General features: G+C 37.4%; 1 pseudogene; it reads right to left on the reverse strand.

The window, feature by feature from the left end:
* Positions 1–8,314: 8,314 nt before the first annotated feature.
* On the reverse strand, positions 8,315–10,204 carry LOC113905102 (annotated as a pseudogene).
* Between the last annotated feature and the right edge of the window lie 11,847 nt (positions 10,205–22,051).

A 22,051-nucleotide genomic window follows, 5' to 3' on the forward strand; every position in this document is an offset into this window, starting at 1 on the left:
TTTGGAGTATCAGCTTCAACATCAGTCCTTCCAATGAATGTTCAGGACTGATTTTCTTTAGGATGGACAGGTTGGATCTCCTTGCAGTCCAAGGGACTCTCAAGAGTCTTCTCCAACACCATCATTCAAAAGCATCTATTCTTCAGCACTCAGCTTTCTTTATATCCAACTCTCACATCCATAAATGACTACTGGAAAAACCATAGCTTTGACTAGATGGAGCTTTTTGGTAAAGTGAGATCATAGTCACTCCTTATAAGACAGTGAATTACAAATAGTGAAGTGACAGAAACTTGAAAGGAGATTGGATCAGACCCACTTATTGATCTTAGAGAGAGTCTCCCAGAGAAGCAGGAAGCAATTGGGACTCACTTTGGGGAGACAGATGTTGATAGCAGCTATTTTGGGGAGCTATCCTACAACAGGACACTGGTGCTGGCAAGCTTTGTTTTGAAATTCTCCATCTAGCTTTTTAGTTGTAGAACCCAGTCCCATCCACTAGCCAGCCAATCTATAAAATTTAACCAAATCGATGTCTTCCTCCGTGTTATACATGATATCAGGAGGTGAAATGTATGCTATGCCCTTTGGGTGAACAGCAGTGTGTTGGAAGGAGAAACAGTGGATTGGAAAGAAGAAAGATTCAAGCAAGAAAAACCTGAGTTAGCATCTTATTTCTCCCATTTAACAGGTATGGGACTTTGGGCATACTATTTCACCTCACAGAAACTTAGTGTCCCATGGAAAATTGTTCATTTAATCTTAGAGTATTCTTGTGAAGATTAAGTTAGATACTACATGCATCCCCATCATGTTAGCCTTTTGTTGAAGTCTACTCCAAATATTTTAACTCACTGATGCTTACAGAGCTCATTTTTCAGCTTTAGGATTCCAGATGTCATCTTGGCTTGTAGATATGTCAATTGAACTGTCTTGTGACCAAATCAGTTATAGTACAATTTGCATAAAATGAAAATGGCACACATTTGAAAAAATACATAAGCAAAAAAAAAAAAAAAAAAAACCAAAATCTCTGAACATGCCCTTTAGATATGTGGATGACTGTATTTTTAAAAAATTAATTCAACATCACTCATCCCATGTGCTGTTAACACGATGTGACTTTGTCACTTTCAAATCACATGATATCATCTATTTCTCCAACGCCTCAACCCTGGGCAGGGTATCTGCCTGCTTTGAGTAACAGAAGATGGTGAAAATAGGAGTAAGCTAGTTTGGGGATAAGTTCTTAACTGGTGTGACACTTTCTACTGTCTTCCACTGGGATCCCTGAGCATCATATCAAAAGTCTGACTATTCTACTGAAGAGAACTAGCTGACCTGCATCTAAATGAATAGGGAGAGAAACCCCATAGGTCCCTCCCAGCCAGCACTTTCAAGATACCACGCATGTAGATTAAGTTGTCCTGGATCCTATTGGCCATCTAGTTATCAGTTGAATAGCACAGAGTGACTTCAGTCCATGACATCTGAAGCAGAAGAAATATCCAGTCAATCTCTGCCTGAATTCCTGGCCCACAAAATTTTGAGATAAATAAAATTATTGTTTTAAGTCAAGTAGTCTTATTCATGTAGCAAACGATAATCAAAGAAAAAGGGGAAAGTAAAGGGAAAGGTGCTTCCATAACAAAAATTTAAAGCATCTGACATTGGCTTGGTACCAGAAGACTGATAGCAGCTGGATGGGTTTTGAAGAGTCTGTAATTAAAGGCTTACAAAGGAACTATTATCTTTCCTGGAAAGGTTTGGCCATACCATCACCTACAGTAACTGGAAAATATAAACAGGAACTTTGATCAAGATTTCCAAGTAGAATATTTAAAGTGCCAGCTGTTTCTTTTAGAGTGTAAGTTGTAATAAATAATGAGTAAAGAGAGATGAGTCACTAAAGTAACTTAAATTTTCAAGCAGAATTCAGGAAAAAATAAATAAATAAAGGAGCCTGTACTTATTTTTCCATAAAATGGAACTGGTTTCCATTCCCAGTCATTCCAAAGAGTGAAACTCTCTTAGAATAAATGGCATCAAGATAACTGTTATCTCAATGTTGTAAATATAAGACTATTTGTTATAGTCAGAAGGACTTGGGGCTTCCCTAGTTGCTCAGATGGTAAAGTGTCTGCCTGCAATGCAGGAGACCTGGGTTCGATCCCTGGGTTGGGAAGATCCCCTGGAGAAGGAAATGACAACCCACTCCAGGATTCTTGCCTGGAGAATTCCATGGACTGTAGCCTACCAGGCTCCAGGCTACAGTCCATGGGATTGCAAAGAGTCAGACACGATTGAGCAACTTCACTTCACTTCAGAAGGACTTAAGGTGTGTCTCATAAACAGTTTAACTATATAAAATTATTTCTAAAAGTCTCAGGGTTATTATCCTACTGCACACAAACTTTAACCAAAACCTGATAAGGGTAATTCACAAGATGTTTGTGGATGTGGCCCTTGTTTAATGAAGTAAATTTCAATTTTGAAAAGTCTACAAAGTCTTTAAGAGGGCTACACTAAAAGAGTGGCTTCCCTGGTGGCTTAGACAGTAAAGCATCTGCCTGCAGTGCTGGAGACCTGGGTTTGATCCTGGGTTGGGAAGATCCTCTGGAGAAGGAAATGGCAGCCCACTCCTGTCCATGGAGAAGTCCATGGACTGAGGAGCCTGGTAGGCTACAGTCCATGGGGTCACAAAGAGTCAGACATGACTGAGTGACTTCACTTTCACTTTCACACTAAAAGAAGCACCATAGACTTTCTTTGTGAACAAGAATATCATTTTATCCTGCTCCCATGCAAAAAAATTATATGTATGTTTATGTGGAAGAAATAGAATGTCTTTAGCTCATAAGTCTTCCCTTTTTAATTCATTATATATATATATATATATTTTTTTCCAGCTTTATTGAGATGCAATTGACATGTAACATTGTGTAAGTTTAAGGACCCTGGAGGAGGAAATGGCAACATCCTCCAATATTCTTGCTTGGAAAATTCCATGGACAGAGAAGCCTGGTGGGCTACAGTCCATGGGGTTGCAAAGAGTCAGGCACCACTGAGCGACTAACACACACACTGTTGTTTGTTTCAAACTTGATAATGATTTGATATAGATACATATTGTGAAATATATGTATGTGTATATTCCCAGCTGGCACAGTGGAAAAAGTATCTGCCTGCCAATGCAGGAGATGCAAGAAATGCTGGTGCAATCCCTGGGTTGGGAAGATCCCCTGGAGAAGGAAATAGCAACCAACTCCAGTACTCTTGCCTGGAAAATTACATGAACAGAGGAGCCTGGCAGACTGAAGTCCATGGGGTCACAAAGAGTCAGACATGACTGAACACAATAACAACAGTATATATACATATATACAATATACATATGTATTATGAAGAGATTGCCATTATAAAGTTAGGTAATGCATCCATCTGGAAAAGGAAGTGGCAAGCCACTCCAGTATTCTTGCCTGGAGAATCCCATGGACAGAGGAGTCTGGCAGGCCAAGGTCCATAGAGTGGCAGAAAGTCAGACACAACTGAAGTGACTAAGCACACACGCATGCAATGCATCCATCACCTCACATAATTATAGTCTGTGTGCATGAGGTGAAAGCATTTAACATCTACTCTCTAGGAAACTTTCAGTATATATTACAATATTGTTAACTATTGTCACCATGCTGTACATCAGATGCCCAAATCTTGTTTATCTTATCAGTGGAATTATCTACCCTTTGAACAACATCCTCCAATTTCCGTCATCCATCAGCACTTGTCAGTCAACATTCTACTCTCTGCTTCTGAGTTTTCTTTTAAGTTTCACATATAAATGAGATCAAATAGTATTGTCTTTCTATTTCTACTTATTTCACTTAGCATAATGCACTTAAAGTCCCTTCATTCTATATTGTCACAAATGACAGGACTCCCCTCTTTTATATCATTTAATAATATTGCATTATATATATACTATCCTATTATATATAATGTGTCATTCCATACAATGTGTGTGTGTGTGTATATATATATATATATATACATATATATATATGTATTATGGGGTATTTTTTTATCCTTTCATGAATCAACTGTCATTTAGGTTGTGTACACATCTCCTGTGTTCTGAATAATATCTCAATAGGTTCCTGATTTCATATTCTTGGATATAATCAAAGAAGTGAAATTCCTGAATCATATGGCAGTTTTATTTTTAATTTTTTGAGAAACCTTCATAATATTTTCCATAGTGGCTTAACACATGTACATTCCCATCAACAGTAGTGGGGTTCCCCTTTCTCTACATCCCACAAACATTTATTAACTTCTACATATCTCAGATATCTCATTTTTGTTACAGTTTGCATTTCCCTGATGATTAGTGATGTTGAGCACTTAAACACCTTCTAATGTTCCTGTTGGCCATTTCTATGTCTTCTTTGAACAAATACCTACTTGAGTTTGTTGCCCAATTGAAATTGACTTATTTGGAAGTATGTTAGTGAATTGTAGAGTTCCTTACATAATTTAGAAATTAGCTTTGCAAATATTTTCTCCCATCCCATGAGTTACCTTTCCATTGTGTTGATTGTTCTTTTGATGTGAAGATCAGTCTGAATTAAGAACCTTAGGTCTTGGATTCTGGGCTGATACCATGCTAGGATCAGACTTAAATGACTGTCTAGCTTTTGCCTCCTTCCTCTGGGAACTCTGAGCTGACATTTTACAAGGTTGACAACATCACTGGGCAGACACTCTACATAGTCATGTATCTACATGGAGAAGGAAAGATACCTGGAAGAACTGATTTTCCATCCATCCTTACCAAGACATCATTCATATAAGTAAACTTTCAACCTTCCTTAAAGTCCAGAAATTTGGCTTTGACTAACAGTGACTTCAGTCCATACCAATGGGATAGAACAATTGTTCAAGTTTTATCTAAATTTGTATACATTCAGATACAGGCCAATGTATAGCAAATTTTAGCCTGGTGTGTGGACAAATACAGGCCTGTGTGTGATTAAATACAGACCTGTAAATGGCAAGATAGAGCCCTGTATGTGCAGACAAATCAAGTCTGTGTGTGATCACATGAGGTTTTGATGAAACCTTGTGGATGAAAACACATTCATGGGTTTTAAGATGCAGACTGTTGTGTGTTCACCACATACAGTTGTTGTTTAGTCATGCCCAACTCTTTGCGACCTTGTGGACCATGTTTTGCCAGGCTCCTCTCTCCATGGGATTCTTCAAGCAAGAATACTGGATTGGGTTACCATTTACTTCCCCAAGGGATCTTCCTGACTCAGGGATCAAACCTGTTTCTCTGCATCTCCTACACTGACAATACATTCTTTACTGTTGAGCCACCCGGAAAGCTCCTTCATGTATACAGACATACATGCATATAGTTACAGATCTACAAATCATTGATGATGTACATACACTGTGGTCCTACAAATTCACAGGAGATGGATACAGATCTGAAGCCATGATGGGACTTATTCTGCATTTTTGGATTTGGGCCTATTAGTGTTTGAATACAGACATACACCTGTAGATTTGGGGTTGTGCTGTAATTCATTGCAGAATAAGACATTAAGTCCTTTCTGACCAGCTTACTGAAAATGTGAATCAGATATAAGTAAGAAAACTAAAAGGCAATATTTTATATACTCCATGGAGATGATTGTAAATTTTTATTAAATGTCAATCAGTTTTTCACAATATGTCTTTTTCTAGATGGGAAAACAAAATATTAAAGCATGTAATTTTCCTCAAAATAAAAATGCAGTCATAGTATTCTAAATATGTATTTATGGGATGTTTTCCATCTTTGTAAATAATCATAAATTTTAGAAGAGAAGGGAGAAGTAAGGTAGGAGGACAAAGAAGAGGATTTAATAATTATGGTGACAGATATTTTCACCTGTTTGGGGAAACTAGGCTTAGATATTTCTTCATCACAAGCAAAAATAAATTATTGATGGGTTTAAGGAGATCCAACCAGTCCATTCTGAAGGAGATCAGCCCTGGGATTTATCTGGAAGGAATGATGCTAAAGCTGAACCTGCAGTACTTTGGCCACCTCATGCAAAGAGTTGACTCATTGGAAAAGACTCTAATGCGGGGAGGGGTTGGGGTGGGAGGAGAAGGGGACAACAGAGGATGAGATGACTGGATGGCATCACTGACTGGGTGGACATGAGTCTCAGTGAACTCCGGGAGTTGGTGATGGACAGGGAGGCCTGGCATGCTGTGATTCATGGGGTTGCAAAGAGTCGGACACGACTGAGCCACTGAACTGAACTGAACAATAAAATATTTTGAAAAGTTTTTTCAAGAAAAGCAAGAGGTTAAAATTTATAAAATCAATAGAAGGAAATGGAGTTTTCCAAGTGTAATGTGATAGAGGGAAGAAAAAAGTAAAATTATATATAAATAGCATCATTATATTAAAAACATCCATTATTATGGCGCTTCTGCTGCTGCTGCTGCTGCTAAGTTGTTTCAGTCGTGTCTGACTCTGTGCGACCCCATAGACAGCAACCCACCAGGCTCCCCCTGCCCCTGGGATTCTCCAGGCAAGAACACTGGAGTGGGTTGCCATTTCCTTCTCCAATGCATGAAAGTGAAAAGTGAAAGTGAAGTCACTCAGTCGTGTCTGACTCTTTGCGACCCCCTGGACTGCAGCCTGCCAGGCTCCTCCGTCCATGGTATTTTCCAGGCAAGAGTACTGGAGTGGGTTGCCATTGCCTTCTCCTATTATGGCACTAATGACATGATAAATAAATATACCAAGTGTCAAAGAACAGTAATTAGTTGTAAAAATATATGTAGTTAATATAAGAAGAGTTAATCAAATCAAATTTATAAATAAAAATTCTCACTCCAATAGATTCATAGTTCAAGGAATTGACACACTTTATATGAAGTGGATTCTATTCCCATATATTGTATAAGGAACAGGGAACACAAAGACAGTTAAATAACTTTTTCTGACTTGGTGAACATGGTGATTGCAGCCATGAAATTAGAAGACACTGACTCCTTGGAAGAAAGTTATGACCAACCTAGACAGCATATTAAAAAGCAGAAACATCACTTTGTCAACAAAGGTCCCTCTAGTCAAGGCTATGGTTTTTCCAGTGGACATGTATGGAAGTGAAAGTTGAACTATAAAGAAAGCTGAGAATAGGCTCCAGTTTCATCCACCTCATTCAATTCAGTTCAGTTCAGTCGCTCAGTCATGTCTGACTCTTTGCAACCCCATGAATCACAGCACGCCAGGCCTTCCTCTTCATCACCAGCTCCCGGAGTTCACTCAGACTCACGTCCATTGAGTCAGTGATGCCATCCAGCCATCTCATCCTCTCTCGTCCCCTTTTTCTCCTGCCCCCAATCCCTCCCAGCATCAGAGTCTTTTCCAATGAGTCAACTCTTTGAATGAGGTGGCCAAAGTACTGCAGTTTCAGCTTCAGCATCATTCCCTCCAAAGAAATCCCAGGGCTGATCTCCTTCAGAATGGACTGATTGGATCTCCTTGCAGTCCAAGGGACTCTCAAGAGTCTTCTCCAATACCACAGTTCAAAAGCAACAATTCTTCGGCGCTCAGCCTTCTTCACAGTCCAACTCTCACATCCATACATGACCACAGGGAAAACCATGGCCTTGACTAGATGGACCTTTGTTGGCAAAGTAATGTCTCTGCTTTTGAATATGCGATCTAGGTTGGTCATTACTTTCCTTCCAAGGAGTAAGCGTCCTTTAATTTCACGGCTGCAGTCACCATCTGCAGTGATTTTGGAGCCCCCCAAAATAAAGTCTGACAACTGATCATTTAAAATATCTCTACAAATTAAAAGATTAAATTTCTGTCGATTGCAAAACAGATCTTCTCCACTTAATGCAAAAATACATTTGTCCAGTTGGCAAAATAACTATGACTTGATTATTTTCGGCCTATATACCTTTTTCATTCAGATTACTTTTGTATTCTTAGCCTCTTTATGCTTAGTATTATACTGTTTGAAACATCACTGTTCTTCAATATTAAGATGTTAAGCTATATAAAAAATAAGATATGAAAATTATCTGACCAATACAAACAAAATATCTACTTCCAATATTTATGTGGGCTGTCTTTGAGTGGAGAGATGTGAATCAAGGTGTTAGGTCTTATTTTTTATTATTGCAAGCTATTAAACCTAAGAAAAAATTTACTACAGTTAAAAAATTATACAAGGCTTTCATGGAAAGAGCAATGTTTCATTGAAAACAGGTGATACACTTTCCTGTTGCCTCATTTTCTTTTATTAGTGCAGAGCATTTTCATGGCATTTTTCATCTCAGCATTTCTCAGAGTATTGATTAGAGAGTTCAACATAGGAGTGATAATTGTGTAATACACAGTCAAGGATTTATCAATTTAACTTCTATGCACAGTACATCATGAGAAATGCTGGACTGGAAGAAACACAAGCTGGAATCAAGATTGCTGGGAGAAATATCAATAACCTCAGATATGCAGATGACGCCACCCTTATGGCAGAAAGTGAAGAGGAACTAAAAAGCCTCTTGATGAAAGTGAAAGTGGGGAGTGAAAAAGTTGGCTTAAAACTCTACATTCAGGAAACGAAGATCATGGCATCCAGTCCCATCACTTCATGGGGAATAGATGGGGAAACAGTGTCAGACTTTATTTTTTTGGGCTCCAAAATCACTGCAGATGGTGATTGCAGCCATGAAATTAAAAGATGCTTATTCCTTGGAAGGAAAGTTATGACCGACCTAGATAGCATATTCAAAAGCAGAGACATTACTTTGCCAACAAAGGTCCGTCTAGTCAAGGTTATGGTTTTTCCTGTGGTCATATATAGATGTGAGAGTTGGACTGTGAAGAAGGCTGAGCGCCGAAGAATTGATGCTTTTGAACTGTGGTGTTGGAGAAGACTCTTGAGAGTCCCTTGGACTGCAAGGAGATCCAACTAGTCCATTTTGAAGGAGATCAGCCCTGGGATTTCTTTGGAAGGAATGATGCTAAAGCTGAAACTCCAATACTTTGGCCACCTCATACGAAGAGTTGACTCATTGGAAAAGACTCTGATGCTGAGAGGGATTGGGGGTAGGAGGAAAAGGGGACGAGAGAGGATGAGATGGCTGGATGGCATCACTGACTCGATGGACGTGAGTTTAAGTGAACTCCAGGAGGAAAAGACTCTGATGCTGAGAGGGATTGGGGTCAGGAGGAGAAGGGGACGACAGAGGATGAGATGGCTGGATGGCATCACTGACTCGATGGATGTGAGTCTGAGTGAGCTCCGGCAGTTGGTGATGGACAGGGAGGCCTGGCATGCTGCGATTCATGGGGTCACAAAGAGTCGGACACGACTGAGCGACTGAACTGAACTGAAGGTGGAAGGAGGTCTCACATACATAAAAATACAGGGCACAAAAAAGAGGACCACCACAATGATGTGGGAACCACAGGTGGACAAGTCTTTGCACCTCCCTTCCTGACTAAGATTCTTCAGGGAGTGCAGGATGACCCCATAGGAGATGAGTAAGAGCATGAAGATGACCACACAGATCGCCCCATCATTGGCAACCACTGTGAGGCCAATAATGTGGGTGTCAGTGCAAGCAAGTTTCAACAAGGGGTACATGTCACAGATGAAGTGGTCAGTTACATTGGGGCCACAGAAAGGAAGGCTGTAAACAAAGAGAAGTTGAACTACAGCATGTAAAAACCCACCAACCCAGGCTAGGAGAAGAAACATAACACACACTCGCTGACTCATGATGGTCAAATAATGCAAGGGTTTGCATATGGCCACATAGTGGTCATAGGCCATGACCACCAGGAGTAAAATATCAGCACCACCAAATAAGTGTCCTATAAAAAGTTGTGTTATGCAAGCTTGGAAGGAAATGGTTTTCTTTTCATAGAGTAAATCTGTGATCATATTTGGCATGACTGTAGTAACAGCATCCATAAATGATAAGTAGCCAAGAAAAAGTACATAGGGGCATCCAGGGTTGTATTGAACACCACAGTCAGGACAATGAGTAGTTTGCCCACCGTGGTCACAATGTGGATGAGCAAGAACACAGCAAATAATATTTTCTGACCCTGGACACTCTGAGTGAGTCCCAAGAGGACAAACTCAGTTACATTTCTCCTTTGTTCCATAGATTTTTCTATATATCATATTTCAGAGCTCAGAACAGAATTAGCTGTAAATATAATTCTTACACATGGCTGCCTGAAAAATTAAAATAATTCATTTACTTATTGAACCAATAGGCAGTATGGTTATTATATTCTAATACTTTCAAAGATTATAATACCAGCCTGATTAAAATATCCTCCCTAACTTCAGCAATATTATAAGGAGGAGGCAAGTGATTAGATAAGTCAGTGAAGTTCTACAGATACTACATCATCTTCTAATGTTTAACATATTAAAAAACAATGCTTAGAGAACATTATCAGTTAAACCTATCAATTTAGACATTTAGAAATACCTGCCCTTTAAAATATCCCCAGATAGAGATATTTGAAGTTGGTTTCCAGGAACACTTGATATTAGAGAAGGTAAGTCTATTCTGGATCTTTATAATTTTAAACTATGTGGAAAAAGGACACATTACAAAATAAATGAATTTCCACAACTAGAACTAGCTTTCAATTTGGAAGCTAATTAAATTGTATATATAGCTAATACCTTACACAAAAATAAAAATTGATTAAAGACTCAATAAAAAAAAAGTAAAGCAAGATTTACTTCATATTTACATTACAGCTAGTAAAGAAGATGATTTTCTCCATTCTTCCGGTAGAAGAATCTTCTTAACAAATCACTGAAATTCCAAACAGATGTCTTAGAATTTTTCCATTATTTTTAAGGATTTAGGAAAAGATACCACAACATCAATAGATATAGGTAGTTACTGGAAATCATTTACATCTTATAAGGTATAATTGGAAATAGTATCTAAAATAGACAAAGATCTCTAAAGAATTAACTAATAAAATATAAATTAAATATAAAATATATGAATTAAAAACAAGCAATTAAAAAAGAACACATCTAAATGGCAAACACGCATATGGTTAGATGCTGAAGCTCACCTGTGAAGAGAAAAATAGGAATTGAAGTAACAGCTTGCTTACGACAGTATTACTCTGGGTTCTTTAAAGCCACTTGATCAAGTTCTACAGATGTTATATCATCTTCTAATTTTTAACATGTTAACAATCAATGCTTAGAGAACATTATCATTTGAACTTATCATGAGATTTAGAAGTATCTGTCCTTTAAAATTCCCCCAGATGGATACACTTGAAGTTAGTTTCTAGGTACACTTGATGTTAGAGAAGATAAATCTGTTCTGGATCTTTAAAATTTGAAAGTATTCTAAAAAAGTATTACATAGTAAAACTGATTCCAAAAAATTTTAGCAATAGCAAAGGACTCCTGATTTGGCTGATCATGAGAATCAGATAGGAGAACTTTTAAAGGACTGAATTCTCACCCCACCAGTGTACTGTTGCAAAATGGAAAGCCTAGTTCAGAATCTTGTTTCTCAATACACTTCCTGAGTTACCTGCATAAGGAGAAAGATTTTCAATTGATGTTCTGGGCTCTGGTGGCTTCTTCTTTGTCCTTGAGGCACTGATGCCATCTCTTGGAACACAGAGAGCAAGATACATGCAGCATTACTGCACCTTGAACTGAACATTTTTCATGTTTGTAGAAAATCAGATTTATTTTCAGTCTTTCAGAAAAATATTACTCTTCAAATTGCTGGAATTTTCAGAATGAATCTAAATGTCCTGTTGCCCAAAGAAATTTTATTCTTGATTGTAAGCAGAGATTTAAAATATTTATTGCTGGCAGAATTTCTCCTTTTAAAAAGCAAATGTTAAATCAACATTTTGAGTAGAGAGAAAATTGTAAGTTCTGTGTGAATTCTCAAACAAAAATTGCTCTTTTTGTTTTATAACAATAAAAGTGAAACAGAGAAATAGTATTTACCACATTTTCATTCTCGATCAGTTATACTATTCTGTCTTCATTCAGTATTGCTGAATTTTGGGTTTTCTGAAAGATGGAGAATAATTTTATATACATACTTTACATATATATGTATTTATTATCTTTTTGAGTCCATCATTTTAATTCATGAAGAAGTCAGTCATGTGAGCACTGGTATAGGCTAATACTCTCAGAGGTAAGGGAAAATGTCTGTAAACACTTTATCTACCTTTAAACTACACCACATATAATTGAGGCATTCAATTGGTGCATCTCCAAGAGTGATTCTTTTCTAATTATATTCATTGGGACCTTAATCACAATTTTGACAATAGACTCTACCTCCAGAGATGCCACCAGATCACTGAGCAGATCTAGACTTAGAGAACTCTTTTGGGGAAAAAGCATAAAAGAAAAAATTGAAGTCAAACCACCAAAAGGGAAAAGTCCAATCTAGATAGAAATGAAATATGTAGAAACTTCTCTTTTAAATAATGACCTTCAAAGTCAGCAAATCTGTTCAAGTTCATTCTTTGTCTTTGCACATGACATCTGATCTGATTTCCAGAAATGATGAATGGCAACTTCAGAACAAGTCATTTAAAACTTATTTCTGTTGCAGATGAAATTGTCGATAGTCTGTATTTGTGTGAGAGTGAAGAAAGAAAAAAAATTTGTGGGACTCTTCTATTTATCTCAAAGTGCGGCTCATGGAGACTCAATTCAGCAATATAAACAGCATATGAGTGCTTAGTCACTCAGTTGTGTGTGACTCTTTGCCACCCTTTGGACCATAGCCCATCAGGCTCCTCTCTGTACATGGGATTCTCCAGGCAAGAATACTGGAGCGGGTTGCCATGTCTTTCTCCAGGGGATCTTCCTGGCCCAGGGATCGAACCTATTTCTCTTATGTCTCCTGCAATGGCAGGCAGGTTCTTTACCATTAGTGTCACCTGGGAAGCCACAGAAAATATACATATATATAATTCAATTGGAAGTTTATAACTAAAATATAAAATTTTCCAGATACTTATGAATTAAACAACATATCCAAATTACTAGTGTATAATTTTGAAAAATAAAATTTCAATAGGGATATAATGGCATACATGTATAAAAGATATATATAAGATATTTATGAAGAATATATAAACTATATTCTGTATTATATATATATATATATATATGTGAATTGACTGGAGGCAGCTAAAGAAGTGGTTAGACATTTATAGCTTTAAAGGCAAGTATTAGAAGACAAGATATATTAAGAAATTAACTAAGCTTCATTGTCAGGAAATAAGAAAAAGAAAAGCAAAATATACATGGATAATATGGTAAAGTGGAAATAGTAAACATTAGACAGAAATCATTGAAATAAATATTAATTGAAAAATAGGGAAATCTGTGAATGCAGAAATTGCTTCTTTGAAAGTTTGATAAAATTGATAAGCTCCTAGAAAAATGAGTTAAGAGAAAAATAATAGGAAAAACAAAATATCAATTGTTTGAAATTGAATTGAAATTCAATCAATTGAATTTAAAACGAAAGACTGTCCTCACTGCAGATTTTACTAATCTTAGAAAGATGAGAGAAAATATGATAGATGAACTTACGACAATATACTTGCCAATTAAAAGAAAATGGGCTGCTGCTGCTAAGCCGCTTAAGTCGTGTCCGACTCTGTGTGACCCCATAGACAGCAGCCCACCAGGCTCCCCCATCCCTGGGATTCTCCAGGCAAGAACACTGGAGTGAGTTGTCATCTCCTTCTCCAATGCATGAAAGTGAAAAGTGAAAGTGAAGCCGCTCAGTCATGTCCGACCCTCAGCGACCCCATGGACTGCAGCCCACCAGGCTCCTCCATCCATGGGATTTTCCAGGCAAGAGTACTGGAGTGGGGCGCCATTGCCTTCTCCAAGAAAATGGGCTACTGCTAAGAAAAACACAACTTTCTCAAAACAGTAAGAAAAATAATGAAAAACAGGAATAATCTAATACTCCAGAAAAATGAAATTTCCCTGGTGGCTCAGATGGTAAAGCATCTGCCTACAATGTGGGAGACCTGGGTTCAATCCCTGGGTTGGGAAGATCTCCTGGAGAAGGAAATGGCAACCCACTCCAGTATTCTTGCTGGAAAATCCCATGGACAGAGGAGCCTGGTAGGCTACCAGTCCATGGGGTCACAAAGAGTCAGACACAACTGAGCGACTTCACTTTCTTTCCAGAAAATTAATTCTTATAATCCTTCCCTTCCCAAAATGAAATTCTATTTTCATATAGCTTTGCAAATAAATTATATATTAAAATTAATCAAGAAATAGCACCAATCCTATATTAACACTTTCAGAGATGACCAGAAATTATACTGCCCAAGTTATTTCATGCAGGCAGCATCACTCTTACACCAGAATGAAACAAGGGCATCTCAAGGAAAATAGTGAGATCAATATCTTACATTAACACAGACACAGAATTCTGAACATAATAATAAGTTTGATTCTTTTGAATGTTTTCTTTTTGGATTATTTTCTTTGCTGTTATGGTTTATGAGGCAACTGCAGAGGAGTGCTCAGTCTTGGGCTAATTCTGTCCTACTACTTCTTTCATATTCATGAAAGATCATATTCATGATGCACAGCCTCCATCATATTCAACCCACTGCACAGGCCCTGTGCATTATGAGGTTTTCCAGCTGGTGAAAATAAATGCTCTTTCTGGTTCAATGTGAGCACCAAGCTATCTTCTCTCTAATCCATCTGGATAAGTCTTTGCCCAGCCTGATGTAGTCTCCTCAAATGCATGAATAATTGAGGGAATGCTATCCAGATCTCCAGCATTTCCTTCCTCAGTCTCTCTGAATCTCTCTCACTGTATCCCAGGTCTATCGGTCTATCATTTGCAATATTCTGTCATCACTGTTCTAGCCGCCTTTGTCTTGTCAGAGCCTCAGCTTCATTTCTTACACTCAGGGGAACCATTCCACTCTACAGGGGAATCTTCCTGACCCAGGGATTGAAACCCAGTGTCCTGCATTGCAAGCTGATTCTTTACCATCCGAGCCACCAGGGAGGCCCTGACTGTGATAAGTTTGGAATGCTACTCAGTAATGAAATGAACTACTGACAAACAGTAATCTGTATAAATTTCAAATGCATTCTACTGGGCACAAGAAGAGATATTTAAAAGACTAGATATTAGAAATGATCTCACATATAGAAAATCCAAAAATTACATCAAAAATTATTAGAACTAATAGATAAATTCAAGAAGCTTGCAGGATAAAAAATCTACAAAAATTAGCTACATTTTCATATACTAACAATGATTATCAGAAATAATTTTAATTTTGTATATAATCCCATATACACTAGCATCAGAAAGAATAAAATACTTAGGTATTCATGTGAAGTGATGGTTTGCATAAATCAACTTGATTTTTGTAATCATATCACAGTGTATTTGTATATAAAAAACTGATTTAACACTTATAAACCTTAGATCATGGCATCCAGTCCCATTTAGTTCAGTTCAGTCATTCAGTCGTGTCCAACTCTTTGTGACCCCATGAATCACAGCATGCCAGGCCTCCCTGTCCATCACCAACTGCCGGAGCTCACTCAGACTCACATCCATCGAGTCAGTGATGCCATCCAGCCATCTCATCCTCTGTCGTCCCCTTCTCCTCCTGACCCCAATCCCTCTCAGCATCAGAGTCTTTTCCAATGAGTCAACTCTTCACATGAGGTGGCCAAAATACTGGAGTTTCAGCTTTAGCATCATTCCTTCCAAAGAAATCCCAGGGCTGATCTCCTTCAGAATGGACTGGTTGGATCTCCTTACAGTCCAAGGGACGCTCAAGAGTCTTCTCCAACACCACAGTTCAAAAGCATCAATTCTTCAGCGCTCAGCTTTCTTTATAGTTCAACTCTCACATCCATACATGACTACTGGAAAAACCATAGCCTTGACTAGATGGACCTTTTTTGACAAAGTAATGTCTCTGCTTTTTATATGCTGTCTAGGTTGGTCATAACTTTCCTGCCAAGGAATAAGCATCTTTTAATTTCATGGCTGCAATCACCATCTGCAGTGATTTTGGAGCCCCCCAAAATAAAGTCAGCCACTATTTGCACTGTTTCCCCATCTATTTGCTATGAAGTGATGAAACCAGAGGCCATGATCATAGTTTTCTGAATGTTGAGGTTTAAGCCAACTTTTTCACTCTCCTCTTTCACATTCATCAAGAGGCTTTTTAGTTCTTCTTCACTTTCTGCTATAAGGGTGGTGTCACCTGCATATCTGAGTTTATTGATATTTCTCCCATCAATCTTGATTCCAGCTTGTGCTTCCTCCAGCCCAGCATTTCTCATGATGTACTCTGCATAGAAGTTAATAAGCAGGGTGACTGTGTACAGCCTTGATGTACTTGTTTTCTTATTTGGAAACAGTCTGTTGTTCCATGTTCAGTTCTAACTGTTGCTTCCTGGCCTGCATACAGGTTTCTCAAGATACAGGTCAGGTGGCCTGGTATTCCCATCTCTTTCAGAATTTTGCACAGTTTATTGTGATCCACACAGTCAAAGGCTTTGGCATAGTCAATAAAGCAAAAATAGATGTTTTTTTTTTTTATTGAAAAAAAAAAAAAAACTGGAACTCTCTTGCTTTTTTGATGATCCAGCAGATGTTGGCAATTTGATCTCTGGTTCCTCTGCCTTGTCTAAAACCAGCTTGAACATCTGGATGTTCATGATTCATGTATTGCTGAAGCGTGGCTTGGAGAATTTTGAGCATTATTTTACTAGCGTGTGAGATGAGTGCAATTGTGTGGTAGTTTGAGCATTCCTTGTCATTTCCTTTCTTCAGGATTGGATTGAAAACTGACCTTTTCCAGTCCTGTTACCACTACTGACTTTTCCAAATTTGCTGACATATTGAGTGCAACACGTTCACAGCATCATCTTTTAAGATTTGAAATAGCTCAACTGGAATGCCATCACCTTCGCTAGCTTTGTTTGCAGTGATTCTTCCTAAGGCTCACTTGACTTCACATTCCAGGATGTCTATCTTTAGGTGAGATTACTACAAACAATTTTATGCCAATAAAATAAACAACTTAGAAGAAATGGACAAATTCCTAGAAATGCACAATCCTGCAAGACTGAACCAGGAAAAAAGACAAGAAATATGAAAATATCAATTACCAGTAATTAAATTAAATCAGTAATTTAAAAAAATTAAAGCTTTGGTGTTTCAGTGGTTAAGAATCTGCCTTCATAGAAAGAGACTGGGGTTTGATTATTGGGTTGAGAATATCCCCTCAAGGAGAAAGTGGCAACCCACTCCAATATTCTTGCCTGAAGAATTCCATGGACAGAGGAGCCTGGGAGGCTACAGTTCATAGGGTCACCAAGAGTCAGACATAACTGAGCAACTAACACACACTTTCAATTAAAAGTAAAAAAGTCCAGGACCAGATTACTTCACAGGTAAGTTGTACCAAATATTTAGTGAAGAGTTAGTACCTGTCTTTCTGAAACTATTTCAAAAAATTAACAGAGAAAGGGGTGGTTCTGAACTCACTCTATGAGGCCCACATCACCCAAAACCAGACAAAAATATCACTAAAAAAGGAGAAAATTACAGGCCAATATACTGGTGAACCTAGATGCAAAATTCTTCAACAAGATATCAGCAACTAAATTCAATATAAGTTTAAAGGATCATACACCATGATCAAATAGGAGTTATCCCAGAGATATAAGGATTGTTCAATATCAGCAAAGCAGTCAATGTGATATACCATGTTAACAAATTGAGGACTAAAAATCATTTAATCACCTTAATATAGGCAAAGAAAGCTTTTGACAAAGCTCTTCACCCATTTGTGACAAAAACTCTTCAGAAAGTGGGAACAGAGGAAACAAATCTCAATGTAATACAGGACATTCATGATATTCCCACAGCTAACATTATACTCAGTGTATAATGTTATACACAGAAATTATTTCCTCTAAGATAAGGAAAAGAGACAAGGATGTTCACTCTTGCCACATTTATTATTTGCTGGAAATTCTACCCATAGCAATCAGAGAAAAGAAATAAAAGAAATCCAAATTAGAAAGGAAGAACTAAAACTGTCACTGAATCTGATATGACAATATATATAGAAAAATTTTGAAAACCTACTAGAGCTCATCAATGAATTTGGTCAAGTTTCAGCATACAAAATTAATATACAGAAATCTGTTGCATTTCTTCAACACACTAGCAACAAATCATCAGAATTAGAAATTAAGAGAACAATCCAATTTACAATTACTTGATAAAGAATAACATATCAAGGAATAAATTTAATTAAGGAGGTAAAAGATCTGGACTTGGTAAGCTGTAATAGACTGATGAAAGAAACTGCAAACTATACAGATACATGTAAATATATATCATGTTCATGAACTAGAAGAATTAATATTATTAAAATCACAATACTATTCAAGGCAATCTACAGGTTCAATGAAATGTCTTCCAAAATACCACTGCTATTTTTCACAGAACTAGGATAAATAGTTTAAAATTTATATGAAAATGTAAATACCCTGAATAGCCAGAACAGTCTTGAGAAAGAACAATGTAGAAGTAGCACACTCCCTGATTTCAAATTATACTACAAACCTATAGTAATCAAACAGTATGACTTAAACATAAAAGCATATACCATTATCAATGAAACAAACTAGAGAGCCCAAAAAAGGACCTACAGTTATATGATCAGTTAATCCATGACAAAGGAGGCAAGGGGAAAAGACAATCTCTTCAATAAACAATGTTGGAAAAACTGGAAAGCTACAAGATGGATCAAATTAACCACTCTCTCACACCATGAACAAAAATAAATTCTAAATGGATTAAATACTTGGATATAAGACCTGGAATGATTAAACTCCTAGAAGAAAATATAAACTGTACACTATTTGACATTGATCTTATCAATAATTTTTGGATATGTTTCCTTTGGCAAAAGAAACAAAAGGAAAGTTAAACAGATGAGGATACATTAAAGTAAAAACCTTTTGCACAGTGAAGGAAACTATCAACAAACCAAAAGGCCTACTCAGTTCAGTTCAGTTCATTTCAGTCGCTCAGTCGTGTTCGACTCTTTGTGACTCCATGAATCACAGCACGCCAGGCCTCCCTGTCCATCACCAACTCCCAGAGTACACTCAGACTCACATCCATCGAGTCAGTGATGCCATCCAGCCAGCTCATCCTCTATCGTCCCCTTTTCCTCCTGTCCCCAATCCCTCCCAGCATCAGAGTCTTTTCCAATGAGTCAACTCTTCCCATGAAGTGGCCAAAGTACTGGAGTTTCAACTTTAGCCTCATTCCTTCCAAAGAATACCCAGGGTTGATCTCCTTTAAAATGGACTGGCTGGATCTCCTTGTAGTCCAAAGGCCTACTAAGTGAGAGAATATATTTGCAAACAATATATTTGATAAGAGGTTAATATCCACAATAAAAAAAAAAAAAAAAAAAACTCATACAACTCATACATCAAGAAAACAAACATTCCGGTTTTTACAAAATGAGGAGAGCACCTGAATAGACATTTTTCCAAAGAAGACATATTCATTCACATTCAATCAGGAAACACATATGCACTCTATGTTCATTGCAGCATTATTTATAATAGCCAAGACATAGAAGAACCCCAAGTAAATTAGTAACAGTATAAGTCGTGAACATATAAAATAGTTGATTGTGGCAATTACTTAACAAGGTATATTGTTGTTGCTGTTCAGTTGCTAAGTCGTGTCCAACTCTTTACAGCCCCAAGGACTGCAGCACACCAGGCTTCTGTGCCCTTCACTATGTCCAGGAGTTTGCTCAAACTCATGTCCATTAAGTTGATGATGCTATGCAACCATCTTATCCTCTGTCACCCCCATCTCCTCCTGCCCACAGTCTTTCCCAGCATGAGGGTCTTTTCCAGTAAGTAGGCTCTTCATATCAGTTGGCCAAAGTATTGGAGCTTTAGCTTCAGCAGTAGTCCTTCCAATGAATATTCAGGGATGATTTCCTTTAGTACTGACAGGTTTGATTTCCTTGCTGTCCAAGGGACTCTTACAAGTCATCTTTGAATACTTATATCAAAATATCATTATATACCTTCACACACACAATTTTATTTCTCCGTGATACTTCAAAAAATGAGGCAGAGAGAGAAAAACAGTTTCAGATTCAAGAACTTCAAATGATTCTCATTAATTTTGTACCTTTATTGATCTGGATCTCAAGGAATTGGCTGTAGTTGCCAATAAGGATTTAGTATTCACAACAAAATAGGAACTCTTCCATGACTTGATTCAATGAGAAAATTACATCACAGGTCCACACACTGGGGTTGTGCCCCCTTGTTATTACATGATGCTCATTTTTCTTAACAATCCAGGTTCAGGCAAAGGGACTCCCATAAACTTAGTTTCCGGTGTAGAGAATTTAATTGTTTGCTAAAGAATGGGTGAATCTCTAATATGTCACTCCTGAATAGCTGCTTCTAAGGCAAAGCCTTTCCATCAGAGATAATTCTTCAGAGAGAAAGCAACAACTGCAAGACAAGGTCCCTGAACCTTAGGGAAATCTCTGTAAACAGCAATAAAGGACAAGGTGAAAATGACTGGTCTTGTAGCTCACTTCTCCAAAGCAAGATTCATCATGAGCACAGTGAACTCTTTGAATATGCTTTCTCCACACTCTCTGCCTCTTGCCCTGTGGGACCAGAGAGATTTGTTTAAGATCACTTTTCCATAGTGTTTTAACTGAATCTCTTCTAAATTCAAACAAGTGAACAGATTTCAACAGATTTTGAATAAATTTTGAGGCTTTAAGCTAGGTGGAAATGTTTTGATTTCTAAGAAGGCTTCCATTTTTTAAACAGATTTATTGAGGTATAATCAATATTCCTAAAAAAGTACATATATTGAAGATATACAATTTCTTAACAATTGCTCATTTCACAGTTGTGTGAATAGGCTCTGCTCAAGTGTTACATTTTTCATAATGAAAGTTACTTATTATACAAATCAGTCAGTTTAATATAGGATTTTTTTTCTGGGCACCTCAAACATCACTAAAATCATCTAAGAGTGCTGAGGTAAGTTTTTCAATAGTACCAATATTTATTATAGATTATTACTTGCCATGTATAATATTCATTATTTTTCAGCACTTTTCAGATATGGTCATAGAATATTTCATCTTCATTCCAGTTTTTCAAAAGGTAGCTTGTGATATTATTAACTTAATTTGAAAGCTGGATATTTTAGAGGTTAAACAAATTGTAGGCTCCCAGCTCTCTGACATTGTGATCTAGGCTTTGTCATGAGACTTCTCTTTTAGTAAGCAAAACTATTGATGAGGATTAAAACAAAATTTAAATACATTTCACATATATAAAAGAGTAAATTACAAATATTAGTGACATAAATCATCATCAGTTTCATCAAACACAAATATGGAGGTTCTCGTGAGAAAAATTGCTAAGGATGAGATGAGTCTCCATTGTGTCTTTGAGAGTAAAATTGGCGGTGATTCTTCTGGAGCTCATTGCACAGTTAAACAGTTCTCTGCATTATTTCTCCAATTGTTAATTCTTCCTATCCCACAGGTGCATACACAGTTACAGAAGTAACTAAAAGCTCTTTTTTTGCATCCATGCACCATTGCATCTGTGGACATGTTCATACATATTCCCTCAATCATCATGATGATCTATGAGGTGGGTATCATTATTATAAATTTCTAGCTGAGAAAAACAAGGTGACAAAGAAATGTACCTTAGATGAAAGAGGTTGCATTCAGAAGAACCAGGATTTGAATCAGGTTTTTCTGATGCTCAAACAATATTTATTTTTTAACATTTCGCAGAGAAATCTGGGGTCCCAGTCTTTGGAGTGGAAGAATGGAGAGTTAGGCCTGAGGGAAAAGTCAATATGGAAGGAC

The sequence above is a fragment of the Bos indicus x Bos taurus genome, chromosome 15 (assembly GCF_003369695.1).
Source record: "Bos indicus x Bos taurus breed Angus x Brahman F1 hybrid chromosome 15, Bos_hybrid_MaternalHap_v2.0, whole genome shotgun sequence".
Lineage (NCBI taxonomy): Eukaryota > Metazoa > Chordata > Mammalia > Artiodactyla > Bovidae > Bos > Bos indicus x Bos taurus.